Source organism: Pelmatolapia mariae, linkage group LG10_11 (assembly GCF_036321145.2).
Source record: "Pelmatolapia mariae isolate MD_Pm_ZW linkage group LG10_11, Pm_UMD_F_2, whole genome shotgun sequence".
Classification (NCBI taxonomy): domain Eukaryota; kingdom Metazoa; phylum Chordata; class Actinopteri; order Cichliformes; family Cichlidae; genus Pelmatolapia; species Pelmatolapia mariae.
The window spans coordinates 71,892,397-71,909,877 of NC_086236.1; the positions used below are offsets into that span (position 1 = coordinate 71,892,397).

At 42.2% G+C, this 17,481-nt stretch overlaps 1 protein-coding gene across 1 annotated transcript in view; it reads right to left on the reverse strand.

The window, feature by feature from the left end:
- The window catches only part of pear1 (platelet endothelial aggregation receptor 1), a 64,258-nt gene that overhangs the window by 36,787 nt on the left and 9,990 nt on the right, over positions 1 to 17,481 (reverse strand). The gene's annotated exons all lie outside the window — the stretch shown is intronic.

Consider the following 17,481-nt stretch of genomic DNA (forward strand, 5'->3'; position numbering starts at 1 on the left):
ATAAAACACAGGCGTCGGGAGACACCGTGACAGCAGACGCGATGGCTGGGTATGGTTAGAGCATTAGGAGGAAAGAAAATGAGACAGAAAGAGGGATCACAGTCAAGAAATGTGACTCCTAACTTTATCCTGACCCCTATCAATCAGTGCTGCCGCGAAGCCTCCACGCTCCTGTGCTGTCCCCTTCCACACTCCAGCAGCATCTGGATCCGATCAGAGAATCAGCCCGAGAGAGCGGGCCTCGGCTCGAGGGACCCTGTCAGGCTCTCAAGGAGCCGAAGGGAGATGATTTTTCCCCTAAGAATATCTTGAACACAAGTTCAGAAGGCTGGTTGTGTGAGCCTTCTGGTGAAAGCATCGTGGGAATATAGCGAAACAAGGACATTGTGTTGCCATCGGATCACTCAGTCCAGTCCTCACTGTTTTCTCACCAATTCCCCTCTGACAGAATTTTGGTCACAGCTTCTCATATCAGCTGCATGTGACCGTTGAGAGCTCTCTGATATGTTGAGACGGTGACACTTCAACCCCAGACTGAGAGTATTTTCAGTCTAGCAGCTCATGTGGAAACATTTCAGATCTCTGACGAGTGGAATAAAGTTTCTTTCTTAAGATTGTTAGTGGACAAAATCTCTTCATTGTCATTTGTGATTAGACCTCATTTAAAGTCACCAAAGCTGTGAAAGTGAATCCATGTTCTCCAAGAACATGGCTGTATCCATACATGTAAATTTCATAATCCACTCAGGCCTCTCTGCAACCTTAAACCTGAGAACTTGGAGGCGGTCCACACAGCAAGCACAGAGCGTGACGTTCCTTTTCATGCATGTTGCAGTATGTTTTCCACATCCTCAGTCCTGTTCTGGATTGCTCACACTGTTCTTGCTATCACTCTCAGGAATTGTATATAGTCTGCAAAACCCCTTGAAATCCTGAGGGAGTCGTGCATCTTTGTTTAAAGTTTCATGACAAGAAGCTGAACTTGGTGAATAGCTGTAGCATGACCACCAGTGACTTCGGCAGAGTACACGTCTACTAATCAAGTCATTTTTCCTATGGGAACCGTGAATTCCCATCCAGAATTTTAGGAACATTGTGTCACATCAAAATTTGTTCTTAAGAGCTGTCACATGAAGTGCGTCACAGCAACGTAACCATTTATTGTTGCTCGTTTCGGCACATTGGACTCACTCTGAAAATATCACCCCTTCAGTGCTGGCATAAGAATAAAAAAAGACAAAAAAAGGGGCTGTGGGCCTATTTTCCCCCTAACTTTTCACAGCACCATCACCTTTAACACCTGCTGCAGCATCTCTCTGTGGTTTAGGCATCTCTGTGCTCCTGCACTGAGTCCTCATATTAATGCAAGTAGAAATCAACCAGCTCTTTCAGCTAACAAAAATCCTAAGTTGTACAACAAGCTCAATAAAACGTACTCATGCACTGGACTGGTGACTATAAACTGTTAAAGCTACGATACTACCTTAAGAAAAAATATACTGTGGATGTCCACTGTCCAACCACAATCACACCTTAACAACTTCAAGGCCAGAGCAGACAGCTGTGGGCTCAGAGGGATCAAAGACACTTAGGAGAGTATTAAGATAAAACAACACCATGACCACAGTGACATCTTAAAAACTATGGCTTTTTTTAAACTTCGACTTAATCAAAACTTTAATTTAGAGAATAAATGACAGCTGTGAAACAATGACCCCATAAATATGGTTACTGGGCTGTTCTAAAAGTTGTCAGCTCTAATACACATGGAACAATAAACAGAGCACAGCAATGCTGTATCCACTGTACTGCAAGGACGCTTCTAAAAAGTGGCAGCAGGTTGTGCTTTAATAACAGCTGCAAACTGGTCCTGGTACTGGGAAAAGAGTACCAACTTTCAACCCATATTGGATTTTTAATGGATATTTTAACACGTTGTCACATGAAAAGATCTGTAGTCATAGTTTAAGGAACTAAAACGTTGGTCAAGGTTTATAATGTAAACTCTAAGTCAGTGGAAAAAATCTGATTTGCAGATTCGACCTTGGTGGCTGGCAGTAGTTTCTATCCCGTCTTCTGTATGTCGCTTATTTGTGGTTTTGCTCACTTTTCATGTGCATGTTTGCATTTTAAGTCACTGCTTTGGAAATTTTGGGATGTTTCCTGAAATGAAAAAAAGATTTCCCTCCAGCTTGATGAATAATACATGCCTCTAATGCTGCCAAGGTCAGCTGTTCATTTCCCGTCAGAGCCACCTCAGATATGTTTACCAAATTGTTCTATATGCTAATGTATAGAAAAATAAAGACCAGGAAAAAAGATAATGTGACGTGTTTATAGAAGCGCTTCAGCATAAACATTTCAGTTCAACGAACGCCTTTCCATAAAGTCCAGCGACTGGTTATCTCTGCTGGAGATTTGGAACGGTGACGACTGCAGCACGAATCTCCTGCTTCTGATAAACTGCCTTTTACTGCTCTCCTACCCACTGTCAGGAGTTAATTCACTTACTGGCACAACAGCCAACGCCTAAGAAATGTGTGCCACAAAAACAGGATTTTATAAGAACAGGCATATGGCTTTTATTAAGAGCAGTCATCAACTTCCCAAGCCACTTCATTGGACTGGGGGTAAATATTTTTCATTACCTTCTTTTCATTTTAATTGTGCTTCATTAGAGAAAAGCTTCAAACCGCATGGGAATTCTTAAACAGTGAGAAAGAGCGCGTAATGAGCGCAGATGGGGCTGTTTGGAAGTCGCTCGCTGTTTGCGTTGCATGTTGAAGTTACCTACAGAGGAAAGGTGGAGCAGGGAGACGCCTAGAGCTCCAGGTGGTAGTATCATCATCTGGAAGTCTTCAGGGAGGCAGCCCTGGTTGTTTTTAGTGCAACAAAGAACGGCAGGTACTTTTAGAGAAAGCACCTCCACTTGACCAGTGGACAGACTGATTCTTCTTCTCTCCTCCTCCTCCTCACATAATGGCCTTCTACTCCATTACATTCAGCCGTGAGCAACCATTATTTTCCTTGAGCTTCTTCCAGACTGCAGTCCTGAACCTTTTCACTTGGACAAGTTTGGCTGCAGCACAAAAGCGTGCATTATGTATCATAAACCTTTTTCCACTCCTATTTGATGCATTGAGCTTACAGCTAGCTGGCAGTAATATGTACACACCTCTACAGATCAAATCCACTGGACACATAATGTAAAATCTGGACCAGGATCAGTAAAAAAACCCACAATAGTAGCAACTGCGCCAACATATTTTTGGTTGTGTTTGTGATGAAAAAAACAGACAATCTTACTGAGCGTAGGGAAACTTTCATGTGGCTCTATAAACCAATAGAAAATAAGCAAAGTGCCATACACGAGCGTACGCTCACACACACACACACACACTGCTTCAAACGCCGATCGTGTGTTCTCATGTTCTGGAGACATTACACATCAAATGAGTCCCATAAGCTTAAGTATTTTTAGAATCCGAGGATATTTTGCTAATTCACGCGGCCTCTCTTCACTCACACTGTCAACAGCGTCCCGCTCGTGCACACACGCGTTGCACCGACTGCAGAATGCTGTGAGAAGTCCAAGCAATGCTTCTTCCACCTCCGCACAGGGGCTTCAGAGAAAACAGAGCCCAAATGAAAACAGATGCACTGCTTTTATATTAATCTCACCAGACATTTGTACTCATGTTATTACCATATTCAGTTTCAATCACAGGCCCTTCAGGATCTGTAAGTGCTGACAACCCTAAAATAATTTTCATTTGACTTCATGCAACAAAGCCATTTTATTAAGATAATATTCCCATCAGACTGACAAGATAATAAAGAGTAATGACAGTGAACGCACCCACAGGGCTAGCACTGGAGGGGACACACTAAGCGGGGTTTGTGAGAAACCCTTTGTTCCGGTGACATTTATGAAGCAATTTACACCTTTTTACAACAATTATTAGAGAAAATGTTGCAAAATTTAGGACCCAGTTCAGCATGTACTGGACTATAACCCAGTGAGTTTCTCATGCATTCTGTGTGGTTTAGAAATAAGCTTATTTTACTCTTTTTGGGTTTGATTGGCCTGCGAAATCAGCCTACGTTTGTGTCTTCTGTTGTTTAAACCCCTAAAGTATGCAAAACTGTAAAAACCTAGTCATACCTAGTCACATCGATGATATATTAAGCGATTTTAATTTAGCAGCTCCTGAATGTAAAAGCGAAACTGGCCTATTAAGGTTGTTTAACCTCTTAGGACCTGGCATCCACATATGTGGACACCACAGTTTGGGTTGTCTGGACCAAGATACTAAATTTTGCTCTACAAGGGCCTGATATCCACTTACGGGGACATTATACTGCCACTGTTCTATAATCAGCCCAAATAGCAAAGAGAAATTAAAAATGTATGCCATGAAAGATGTAGGGTTAAGGTAAGATTAAAAAAAAATGTGGAACTACCAGAAAATCTGAATGTTTTAGATTAAAGTCATAAATTTATGAGAACAAACTGAAAATTAAAGAGAAAAAACTTAGAAATGTACAAGAAAATGACTATTTTACAAGATATCAGCTCATGATTTTATGACGTAACACATCATTTGGGAGCTTTTCTTGTAAATTTTTGAGCACATTTTTTTCAGCCTGTGTTTCAGCAAGATTTCAACTGCTTTTTAAAAAACTTTTTCCTCTTTTAATAAAAGAATACGCATTGCTGAAGAAGCAAACACGTGACCCTGCGTCCTCAGAGTTATATGTCTGTCAGTAATGTTATTGTGTAGCTTCTGGATGAAACGCATGTATGTAAGCTATTCTGTTTGTTACGCAGGTAAAAGAAGGTAAAACTGTTTTCATGTGGATAGCTTTAATGTTGCAGCTAAAGCTGACCACAGAAGAACATATTTTACATGCACTTATTCACATGACTGCTATCAGCTGCTTAATTTTAAAACATAACTCCAACTTGCCTGAATAACCTTTACAGGAAGACGGTCTCAGTGAGTCTAACTCAGGATTGATGACGGCGCTCGGTCTAAATCGCTCTGGATTTTAGCAAATAAGGGAGTGAATCATCGTCTAAATGAGTTCCTGCATCACTGTAAAGGCAACAGGCAGCGGTGCTAATATTAATAGTAAGTTTAATACTAGAGTCTAGTGACATCTGAAGCAAGGCACATGACGCTAATTTCCATCTAACCCCAGATTTCTGTCTCTGCATTAGTTTCTGCACGGTTGCAGGGCTGACTGAGGTAGAAAATATTAGTCAGGCACTGGAAAGGAAAGTCAAAGAGGAAAGGAAAAGCAACTTAAAAAATAAAAATAAGAAAAGCTGATGATATAACTCACTGGCTGCGGCAAAGAGAACAGAGAGAGACAATGCTGCCAAATACAAGCTGTCGGGGTGCTGTGATGTCAGATTCAGACAGAGAATCTACAAAATATGCCTCCATATGTCAAGACTTTTTCTATTTTTTAAAGCTGTGTCTGGGTTCTCCTGGTTTTCCAGACTTCAAATCAATAGCATAAAAACTTTAAATGACTCTATTCTGAACAATGTTTTAAAGCTCTTGAAAAAAGTCCACGAGGCTACAAAAGGAAAGCAGCACGGTGAAATACTGTAGGCTGTCTTCCTGACTTTCCCTCCAGAGTCATGAATCCTGCAGGTGGGATGCATTTTTGTGTGGCAGAGTCGCATGAATCATACTGCAGGTAATTTATGTCTTGTTTCATGCTACCCAGGTACTAAGTAAGTAATATCAAAAGCAGATCCCCACCACACTTTAATGTTCGATGTAAAACTGTTCACAATAAGATCACTAATAAAACCGGCTCATCTGACGATGCTGGAAAAAGAAAAAACTAGAGCAGAAAGCTTTTTTCCTCTGGAGACTTTTTTAATAGAAAACAAAATTCTAACTACATGTTGCTGTATAATACCAAAAAAGATGCATTTAATTAAGAAAGTTTTGGCAAACATTAGTATTAGTTTTATTTCAGAAATTAAATCTAAAACTTGGAAGCCTATTTAAGTAAAGGCAGGTGCTTTTTATTACTTTTTTTCTGAAATCATTTCCGTAACATTGTCATCACAGTAGAAATACAGAAGTAGAAAAATAATGAATTATCTGAGTGTTTCTAATCTCTTGGATAACTGATTGCAGCTCTAATGAGACAGTAAGTCCTTGCAGTGGTGGACAGCTTGAAAGTAAGCACGGCGCAGCTGATGCAGCTACATACAGCTGAAGTTTAGGGAGTGATTTAATCAACCAGTGGTTCCCAAAGGGAGGGATAAGGAGTGGTTAAACTCCATTATAATGCCATTAGAACAATGAGAGAGCAGAAATGAACAGTCATTAGTGCTGTATCAGACTTTCTTCCCCAGCTCTTTGTCTGCTCACACAGAAAGAACCAAAAGTCAAAATCTCCACAAACTGAGCTCATAGAGAAAAACTCTTACTTACGGGAGCCTGTGGCTAAATGCAAGCCCTTTAAAGGCCTTTGACATTAAAAAGTCAATTTTTGAGAATTATAAACTGGCCAAACCTCCAGCAAAAGACAAAGAGACGAAGACCAAAAGCATAAAAATCAAGTCAAATGTTTCCTGGCAACATGTTGATCGCACTGCACATGATTAAAGGGCTGCTGTGCGCCATTACACTTAAAAGTTGGCCAATAAGGTTGCGGTGTGTATCGCAGTCTTAAGGAGGTTTAAATGATCGTCCTCTGATTGTGATCATCACGAGTATCACAAAGTACCCCCCAAAGGAGACGAAAGCTGCAGCGCTGCAAATTTACAGTTCAGCTCCTGCAATAACAAATGTATGAAAACTGCTGGAGGGCAGAAACTGACAGAAACCTCGGTGTGACACACCGACCGCAGCCACAGCCCCCTCTCCCCCAGCTCCCAATCCCACCCTCACATTACACCAGAGTTACTGTAAACTGAATATAAAACCCATAATCCCTTGCATCTGGGTTATCGTCTTGGCTCGGAGGGTCGCTTCGACCGCGACGAGCCTGGCACACACTCTGCAGTTGCTGCCATGCCTCATGTTGGGTGGGTGTTGGTGTAGGGGGGGAGGGCGGAGACCCTTAAAAATCTACAGTGCCCCACCCAAAAATGTAGTGTCAGAAGAACAGCTTAAAAACACACCCACAGATTTTGCGGTAGTTGTCAGTTCTGCCACATTATTAATGTTATGCAACGCCTACATCAACACATTTCACTCTGGTTACTGTAAAGCCTCGGTATACGGTAAAAGATGGTACCCTGCCACAAAAGCAGAACCCCCACACTGGAAAAAAAAAGTGCTTAAGTGGAAAACTCTTGGCAGCTCAAATGCAGCTGACGAATCTCGGGGGAGTTGCATGACAAAAGGATGATCTAGTGAGGGAGAGTGGAGGGTTGAGGCCTTGCAGAAATCTTGGGAAGTCTGAATTTTGCTGATTGAGCTCTAGGCTGTTTGCTATCTGCGAGATTGATGCAACCGGGTGGAGAGTTCCTGAACTGTAGAAGTTGCACACCTTTGCAAAGTCTGTTTCTTTTGTCTGTTTTTCTCAGGCAGTTAAATTGTCTTCATTTGACCCCGTACTCTGCAACTCAATCTTATAATTATGTCAGCAGATCTTAAACCTCAGTTTTGCTAGAGTTTCCAGTAATAACATGGGAATAAATAATTTGAATCCTCCTCTGCAAAAGACTTCTTCTTACCAACAGGCTCTTTGAATGCAACGGCAGATGCCCAGCGCAGTCTGCCAATCTGTCCTCGGGTTCGAGTCCCTTTAAAGCTCTCTTAATTAGGGGAGCTGCTGGAAAATATAAAGTAATCATGTCAGCCCTGTGTCATCTGTGTGCCAACATCAGGCCAGTTTTCATTTGGCAGCCTCGGCTTGTGGTCTGGGGTAATTTATTTAACTGAGAAAAGCAGGACTCACTATGTACCCCCTCCTCTTGGCCCCCTGTTATATTCATTCAGGTTTAGATTCCCAGAGCTGAGGTTAATTGTGTCTCTTGAACATTACTTTACTTTCTTTCACTACTTTTCCTTCAAGAGAAACTCTACACAGGAGCAAAACATCAAACTTCTGAAATGCAGCTCTCTGATAAACTGCAGGTTTATTGTTAAATTACAGTAACGTTACAGCAGCTGGATTTGTGAGTAAGTTTAAAGTGTCTGTCGTAGTGTTGTACTCTATACAGGCTTTACCATACTGTCAGCTCCTTGGTGGCCAATACAATAGAATAGAATAATCTCCATGACCAGTTTGTTACCATGAAGGAAAACTTTATTTCTGCGCACATCTACTCATTGACAGAAAGCATTTGTATCAGCTCCCCTACAGACTCGTGGTCCGTGCTATATTTGCTGTGTTTCTTCGTGTTCTTGGTTTCATGTTTGGTGCGGATCTTCATGTCTGCATGTAAGTCTTTGGGTTATGCTTTAGTTTGAAAATTTTCTCGTGCCTTGTTTTGGTTTTACATCCTATTATTGCTCCCGTCCTCATGAATTTCATTTGTTTGTGTATGTTCCCACGCGTATCTCCAATCATGCCTACATATACATACATATAGTTCTGCGTTTCCCTTTGTCCTCATCACATTGTCTGTTGCTCTCTGTGTGTCTATTATTAGTTCACTGAGCTCCTTGTCAGACTCCTGTCTGTTTTGCCTTCTGGACTTTGGGTATCTTGGATTTTTAATTGCCAAAAAAAGGCTCGTTTTTTTGTTGCCTACTACTCGTCAAAATCTGACCTTCTATATCACTTTAACATCTTTCTAAGCCAGACAAATACTGAAAACTGCATCACACAAACACAGATATTTAGATTTAAACATAACATAACCATTAATAAAAAAACTCCACAATTATAATGAAATCTTTTGTAAGTTTGTAACCTCAAAGCTTGGATACAAAAGACACAAAAGTTTAATCTATTTATGTGTTATAAAGCAGAAACAGATTTAAGACTTGATAGGATAAAATAGGATATAATGTGACAACCACACCTTTTCCCTTTATTCCGTCAGAATAAACTAGTTGTTAGACACGATCTGTGTGTGTTTGTGTGTGTTTTTGTTGGACAGCCACTTCACGAGCGAGCTCAGGAGGTGGTGCAGTTGTTGTCACAGCCTCTGTCACCACGCTGACAGAGAACAGAGTCAGTGGATAACAGAGGTCGGTGTGATAAGGTCACTATAGTGCTGCTTTTGTTTTGGCCCACTTGTCGAGCACATCAACACAAGTTCACACAGAGTTGGAGGCCAGACTTCTACTAGCAAACAGCAGCAACTGCAACAACACTGAAAGAACCTGAACTGATCTTGTTTCTGTAGCAAAACTTTATTCTGAAAACAAATTTAAAACGTAACAGTCACAAGCAAGAGTCACCCTTTTGTCAAAGTGAAACATTTTTGGACCCAGCAGTTCACAGCAGCCTCCTTCCCCTGCAGGCTTTGATAAAGTCATCTGGCTTCATCCTTTTGTTATCTGAGGTAAATACAAGTGATACATGAAGGGATTGGTTGGTCATTTAGGTAAAAAATCCTGCTGGACCCAAACAAATACCAGACTCGTTTTGGTGTTTCAGAATTTTCATCTGGAATGACCCCTCTACTTGGGGAAGCAGCCCCACCAACCCTCAGGTAACAATGTAAGATGGTGCTAGCAAACGTAAGCATGAGTAAAACTGTAAAACTTTTAATCCATCCTGCCACTGTTGTGTATCCATGAAAGTCCTGCAGCACTGTTCTTAAGCATGAAACAAACAAGTATTTTGCTGTATTGCTGGTGAAATATGAACAGCTACCTTGCTGAGAATCAAAACAAATCCTGTTTTCCTTCACTTTTCCAACTTTCCTATTAGAATGCATTTACTCAGGAGTTATGTCACCTAGATGATGACACTGGATTTGATCTGAAGCGTATCTGGGATGTAACAACAGTTATTTTTGCTGGTGTGGGTCTTGCATTTCTACTATCACAGTATAAGCCCTTTTAGACTGTTTACTTTGTGTGGGTGTATACCATCTGATGTGGTTTACGCTGAAACTCTGTTTCGGGTTTTTTGTGATGGGCTGGGCTTTTTGCCAGTTGAAGTCCTTTCGCTCTCCCTTCGCTCTCCCTGCTGCATTTCTCCGACACGTTTGAGGCTCGTGCACTCGTACATAGAGCCACGGTGTAAACTGCCGCCTGGTCCGCCACACTCCAGACCAAAACCGCAGGCAGGATGACTGTGGTTTCATTGGTCAGAGAAGTCAGAGAGGTCGACAAAAACAAACTAAAACAGTGTGACAAATACCCCGACTCACCTCTGTGGACCAAAATAAATACAAACACAGACTTGAACACCTTGGATTGAAGTCATGTCTGGCCTGTGTTTAAAACAAGAGTCTTATGCAAACCTTAGTGAGTGAAAATGGTGGAAAACCCAAAATGGAGGCTTTAGCTGAGGTTTCTGGGGGACATGACCATACAGCGCTGTAATTATATGTCCTCTAATGCTCTGTGGATCATGCTGGAGAAAAGTCCTTGTAAAAAAAAAAACACTAACTGTGACCAAAAAACATAGCTTTGCATTGTAAATGGGCACAGTAAGAACAGAGGAGAAAAGCCTCAACATTACAAGGCTGCTCGTAAGAAAAACGAAAACGAGAAGCTTTGGAAAAGTCACTTCATGTGCAATCACCAGAAAATGGTTGTTTTATGTGGGAAAATATGATGTTTGTTGCATAAGACATCTGCATCCACAGTGAGTCTTGGCTACGTATTCAAACACGAGTCTCTGACCTTTGACGTACAGCTGTTTGTGACTTGGTCATTTAATGAGCCGTAAAGAGTCAAAAGGCCAACTCTTACTTATTTTAGTCAAGTTGGATTCAGCAATATGACAAGTTTTGTGTCACTTCTTCCTTTTGTTCCACGCTACCGATCTACATAAAATCAAAAATCTCTGTACTATAAAAAGCACTCACTGAGATGTGGGAGCAACAAAGACGAGTGGCCCGGATGGATTGTTTAAACCACCTTAAAACTCTTAAGATTAGAAAACATAGAAAGTAATTTCATTAGCAGAATTCGTTTTCCCCACCAAATAAATTAGGAGAGGATGACTTTGGACTGACTGTGAAGCATCCCTGTAATCACAGAGTCTTGAACTAAATCCAACCATTGACCACATAATAGCGATAGTAATTTCAGACTTCAGTGACTCATGCTGCAACTATCTGAGCTGGATATTTCTAATGGCGGTGGCACCTGACTGATCTGGTGGAATCACAGGCCAGTTGTTGATTCAGATGTGCACTTCCTCTCCATCTCTTCCTGCTTACTACTGTCTGTCTGCCCCACCGCAGCCATTCAGGAAATGCTCTAAACTTTTAGTATGAATGTATTTCTTAAGTGTTTTCCTATAATGCATTGTTCTGTAAAACAACATCTCTGAATTGAATCAAATCTCCTCTTTTTTCCTAGTTTACTTCAAATTTTATTTATTTCTACACTCCAAATATCTGCTGAACGTTTAAGGAACAAACTGCTGAAACAGAAAAAACAACAAGAGAAAAGACCACTCTGTAATGACTGGGCTAATCGAACTTAATTTCATAAATCAATATCAGTGTGATTAAATTATATCTGATTAGTTTATAGAAGCAGAGAAATTATAAAAGATTTACACTGTAATTACTCAGTGACTCAATATCCTAGCTGACATCCTCAAGACTCCCTATGTTCCAAAATATATTTTTTTATAATGTATCTTAAGCTAGAAAAATAGCAATTATTTAAATTATGGCAGCTCTAAAATGGCCTCAATTATTCTTCAGTTATTTATCAAAAAGGACATGATTTCCAAGGCTAAATTTTCAACTTTTAAATTTATGCTTTGCAATCATTTGGTTGTGTGATGTTACAACGGCACGGACAAAATGATCACAGCCATGTGTAAACATGTTGCAGTTTCATTGCCTTTGATGGCAGGCAGCAGGTCTGCGACCACTCGCAAGTCAGCTGTCATCTTGGAAGAAACTGCAGCAAACAAAAAGAGCAGCAACAAAATGCAATCAGACCAAAATCGGTCTGTGAACAGTTTGGAATTCAACAAGATGAAGGTGGCAGTTACATGCAATTAGATCTGTTTGTGACAACGTGGCAGTGATAATCAATAGAGCTGCAAAAATTCAAACTCTATTGGTTGTAGAATTCATTCAGAAATTCAGCAGTTCCTCTACAAGCAGTGATGCTGTAGGAAATGTAACTGTGAAATGACACAAGTGCTCAGCATCCTTGCTCTTACTGTCTATGAATATAACAGAATAAAATCAGTTAGAAAACACTTGAGTTGGGTCCACTGTTGAAATGCGATGTGTTGCAGATGAGTTGACTGACTGACTTCCCTAACACCGTATTCTTGTCCCTTTCTTTATGAACTCTGTCCTGAAGTCACGTTTGGTTCACCTCCTGGTGCTCCCTTGAACCTCCCTACCAATGGATCAAGCCGGTGACACAGGACCTCCCGACTAGGTCATACATCCCAGTCACTCTCGATCACGTTGACTCTGTCTAACACCAGCTCAACAGCTAATGAGGCTTTCTTCACCTCCCAGGACTTGGATTTTTTACTTGTGACTGAAACTTGGTGTATTTCTGGTGAGTTAAGCCCATTTTCTGAACTCTTCAACCTTACTGTCATTTTTTCCGTTACCTACAGATAACTGGTCGTAGTGGAGGTCTAGCATCTGTTTTAACTGCTGGCAGCTCACAGATGATGTGCACTGATGTGAAAACTCATTTTTATTAAAACCGAGCCTTGACATTATTTTTGGTCCGTACGTTTTTCTACATTGTGTTATTTTTATTGCTTTTGCTGTCTTATTCTTTTAGTTGTACCGCACTTTTGTCAATGCTTGTTATTTTTTAACAAGCTTATAAATAAACGGACTTGACTCAGATTGACTGCAACGTGCCGGCAACATGTTTATAAATTAAATGGCAGCTATTTGAAAACTTTCTCTAAGGAATTCTCTCTGCAGGAGGGGGAGATATAGGAGAGGTGGAGGAAGATCTCAGCCTGGGCGTCTATTGTCTTGTGTAGTCTGGAAGATGAGTGGATGATGGGGTGGGTGCAGTTTTCTCTGTAGTGGGGTCGGGTGGGCTGTCCCCGGCTCTGTGGGGCCGGGCGGCGCTGCTGCACTGGGCCCTGGTCCGGATGGGCCTGGGCCCCCTTTCCCTGGCGGGTTGCAGAGCATGGGGGTGCCTACTGGGGTCAGCGGGGGAGCTGGCCCCAGGGAGGGGTCACTTGCCCCTCCCTTTCTTCCCTCCCCATCTCCAGCTGCCTCCCTCTTCCCGCTCCACCACAATCACCCACAAATGCAGGGCCTTGGGGTAGGGGTGTGTCACCAGGGTGCAGAGGAGGCATCCCCCCCCTCTGTCCCCTTCTGGCTGCCTCTGCCTCAATTTTATCTCACAACTTAGACATTCACATTACTCACACTCTCATAACACATACATATAGGATCTTGGGGGTGGGCTCACAACACGGACTCCAAATTACCATCAGGGTGTACACCGCACCCCTGGCGTCGTTGCCCACCTCTCAATTTTAAATACACGTAGACATTGAGGGCTATCAGGAGGGACTATGCGCTTACCTGCTGCTCTCTGGCAGGTAGCTCCATGCCCTCCTGGGTTTTAATTGCACCTTAGAACACATATACATCAACACTACATATGAGCGGGTAGAGGGAGGTTTGGAGTCTTCTCACACCCCCGGTCTCTGCGGCCTGCTGGAGCGGGGGGGCTAGGAGGAGGAGTTGGCCGTCCGACTGGGGTCTGGTGTGTGGGGCCTCCCTGCTGCTGCGGAGTCGGGGCAGTCTGCTTCTCCCCACTGCAGGGAAAAGGGTAACACCACCTGGGTCTGGGTGCAGTTTCCCCCTCCAGGGGCAAGGGTACCTAGACCCGGTTCTTAGAGTACGCTTGGGGAGTGTGATTGTGTGTACAGCGTCTCTTTATGTCTGTCTCCACGTTGGTTGAGTGTGGAGTAATTGCATATGAGAGCATGAGGGTGGGAATGGATGTTTGTATTTGAGTGTGCCTGTATGTCTGTGTCTATATGTCAGGTTGGGTATCAGACGCCACCTCTCTGGGGACATCTCAGGCCCTCCAAGGTTTGGAGGCCTATCTCCCCCCACCACTTCCCCTGCCGGTGGCAGACGCCCTCAGACATCGATGCGTTGGTGGTTCTTTGTGTCCGGGGGTGGGCGTCCGGGTACACACCGGCTCACTCCTTGGTGGCTGCTTATCCGGGCCTGGAACCTGGGGCTCGCTCGGGCCACTTCGGGGGTGGGGTGCCCTCGGCCTCTCGGCCTGGGGCTCGGTCACTCAGGCACAGCTGGCTGCCGGCGGAGCTCACGGGCACGTCACTGCAACCCCCCCGGCTTCTGCTCCGCGGCTGCTGAGTGATCCCTCATCTGGGACTCTCCTCAGCTCTTTCTGGGACAGTGGCGCGGCTGGCCCTCTGTTGGTCTTCCTTGGTCTCTTGTGTTCTGGGGGCCTCTGGATGTCTGGAGTTTTGATCTCCTCCATACCTGCTTCATGCCCTGGAGGATGGGACTGTGGCCCCCCCACACCCTCTAGCAGATCATTACATTAAGGAACCTTTTAAATACAAGCGCGCTCATGCTCACAGGTGTACACACAGGTGATCACACACACAAACTACACCCTTTTTGGCTCCTACCTCAAAGCACACTGTGCGCTGTCGATCTTACGTGCTGCACAATAATGTTTAATATTAAGTATTTAGTGTTATATTCCCATATATCATTGTGATGTTGTTTATTCTATTACTCTCGTTTTCTTCTGCTTGTTTTCTTTTTTCTTTCTCAACAGGTGATCCAGGTGATCGATATATGTATTTTTTGTCTGCTTATTTTGTTGGTTTTTGTTTTTTGCCCTTTATCCCCGTCCCTCTTCTCCGCTGTTTTTTTTGTTTTGTTTTGTTTTGTTTTTTCCCCCCTCTTTCTTTCTCCCTTTTCTTTTCCCCTGTCCCGTATCTAGCAAGTAAAAAAAATAAAATAAAATAAAATAAAATAAACAATAAAAGGTAAATCAAATGGACCATTACGGCAAGGCTGGGATGGTCCATTTGGTAAAGTAAATCCGTTGGGCATCTTTCTTCGCCTTTAGACAACAATTCTGATGGCAAAAGAACCAAACGGGACAGGTTTAAAAAAAAAAGAAAAAAAAAAAAAAAGAAAAAAGAAAAAAAAAGAAAACTTTCTCTAAGAGAGTGACTGCAACCAGTCTGAGTCAGAGTGTGATTGTTTGTAGACAGGTTGCCTCCCACCAGGCAACCTGTACAATCCCCTTGTAAAGCTCTCAAACCCTGGGCAGCGCTCACAGTTGTTCCCCAAATTAAAAAAACCTCAACAGAATCAGCAACAACCATTGATTTTTTCTACTTCAAAGGGGGTTCCCATCTTTGCGGGTGTTCATTCTCTACCATATACAGTCACCACACTGCAAAGGTTAATAATAATAGAGGCCTGCATTTATATAGCACTTTTCGAGAAACCTGAAAGCGCTTTACAATTCCACTATTCATTCACTCTCACATTCACACACTGGTGGAGGCAAGCTACAGTTGTAGCCACAGCTGCCCTGGGGCAGACTGACAGAAGCGAGGCTGCCATATCGCGCCATCGGCCCCTCTGGCCATCACCAGTAGGTGAAGTGTCTTGCCCAAGGACACAACGACTGAGACTGTCCGAGCCGGGGCTCGAACCTTCCAATTACAAGACGAACTGCCAACTCTTGAGCCACGATCGCCCCGGTTATTACGTAGAATTTAATCTGATTTGCAGTGACACCTCCCTGACACTTCACACTGCCCCCAGGATCTCAATAACATTTAATCACGCTATCCTCTGATGTTTTGGTCCTAATTTTCTTTAAACATCAGAGGCTCTGCTCCATTGTTGTTTCTCCACCATGAAATTTGATTTCTTTAATCTTAAGATGTTTCTTTTCACTTATTTATTGCCTCAAACAAATGTTCTGTCCTCTTCGTTCAGGGTCAGAAAGTTGTGGGAAACACAGCTGCTGTGTCTTTAGCTGATCTTCCCATCATGAAAATACAACCAACACTTTTGATTCATTTTTATTAGCGCGCCGTATATATAGAACAAGGCACAGGGTCGAGCGCCTTTGAAATTTTTGGATGAGCCAATGAAAACAAAGAAAGCCTCAAGGGAAGTCTTAGAGAGTTCACCAACTCTCGTTGTTAGTGATGTCTCTGAGTAGCTCCTTTATCAGAGAATAACGTCTCTAATTGGATTAAACAGACAAACAAGCAACTATTGAATGTGTGCACGATCACTTGTTTAGGCCTCTCTCTAACGCTTATTTGGACTTGTGTTGATCTTTGTCACTGCTGGACAATATGCTGGATGTCTTCTTAATTAATTTTGTGTGGTTCCATTACAGTACTGTTTAAATTCATTTCTCCCTATCAGTACAAACATCAAGTAGTGTTTTTAATGTATCTGACAAGGATCCATTTGATAATGTTAAATAATTTTCTTACTGTAATGTAAAAACATCCAAAACCAACCATGAGCTAATATTACTACTAAATGTGTAACCAAAGTCTATGAAACCCCCTGTTGTCCAAAAACTACTACAAACTGAGCCACACTGTTGTACTAGGCGGCATGCTCCCTTCATCAGAGACTGTACTTTAATTTGACTCTGTATTTGGTATAACATCCTGTTCCATTACAAAAGTACAGTTTGTCTTTAGCCCTACAAAAACAGTCCCAAACAAATGACCTTTTTACTCATGTTTTAAATATCATCTGCTGAAAACTAGCAACCAGCTGTTTAGAGAAGTTCTGAGTCCTCTTTATTCATTTAATCTATTAACAGCAGACTCCAAGACTCTGAGATGACATTTAATTTTTTTTAAAGAAATCTTTGGGTGTTTTAGGAGGTTTAGAAACATTTCAAAACACAATAAGTTCTGACATGTAAAACTGACCAAGACGAAGATTGTGATCATATTAAGTCATTTGTTCAAAACATCATAATAAAACAAAAAGAAGCTGTTCCTCAGCTTCCAAACAAACACTGCTGAGCAACGAACCGAGTCATAGTGGGAATCAAAAAATGTGTTAAATAAAATGTTAGACGTCTGACTGCCATTCTGCTTTCCCAGAGTCAGAGAAGTGCTAGACTGAGGGTTTGTGAAGATTAGATCCAACAACACAAGATCTGGTATCTTAGAAATGATTACACAATCAGAAGAAAGATGAATTATTCAGTGAGAAACAGAGACTTCCTCAGAGACATGCATGTTAGTGGAGAATGATTCAGGAGGATAAAACACACCAAAATCCCCAAAATACCTCAAAGCTCTGAAGAAATACTAAGAGCACAGAGGACACCAGAGTCGTTGCCGAACTGTCCTCCACAATAAGTC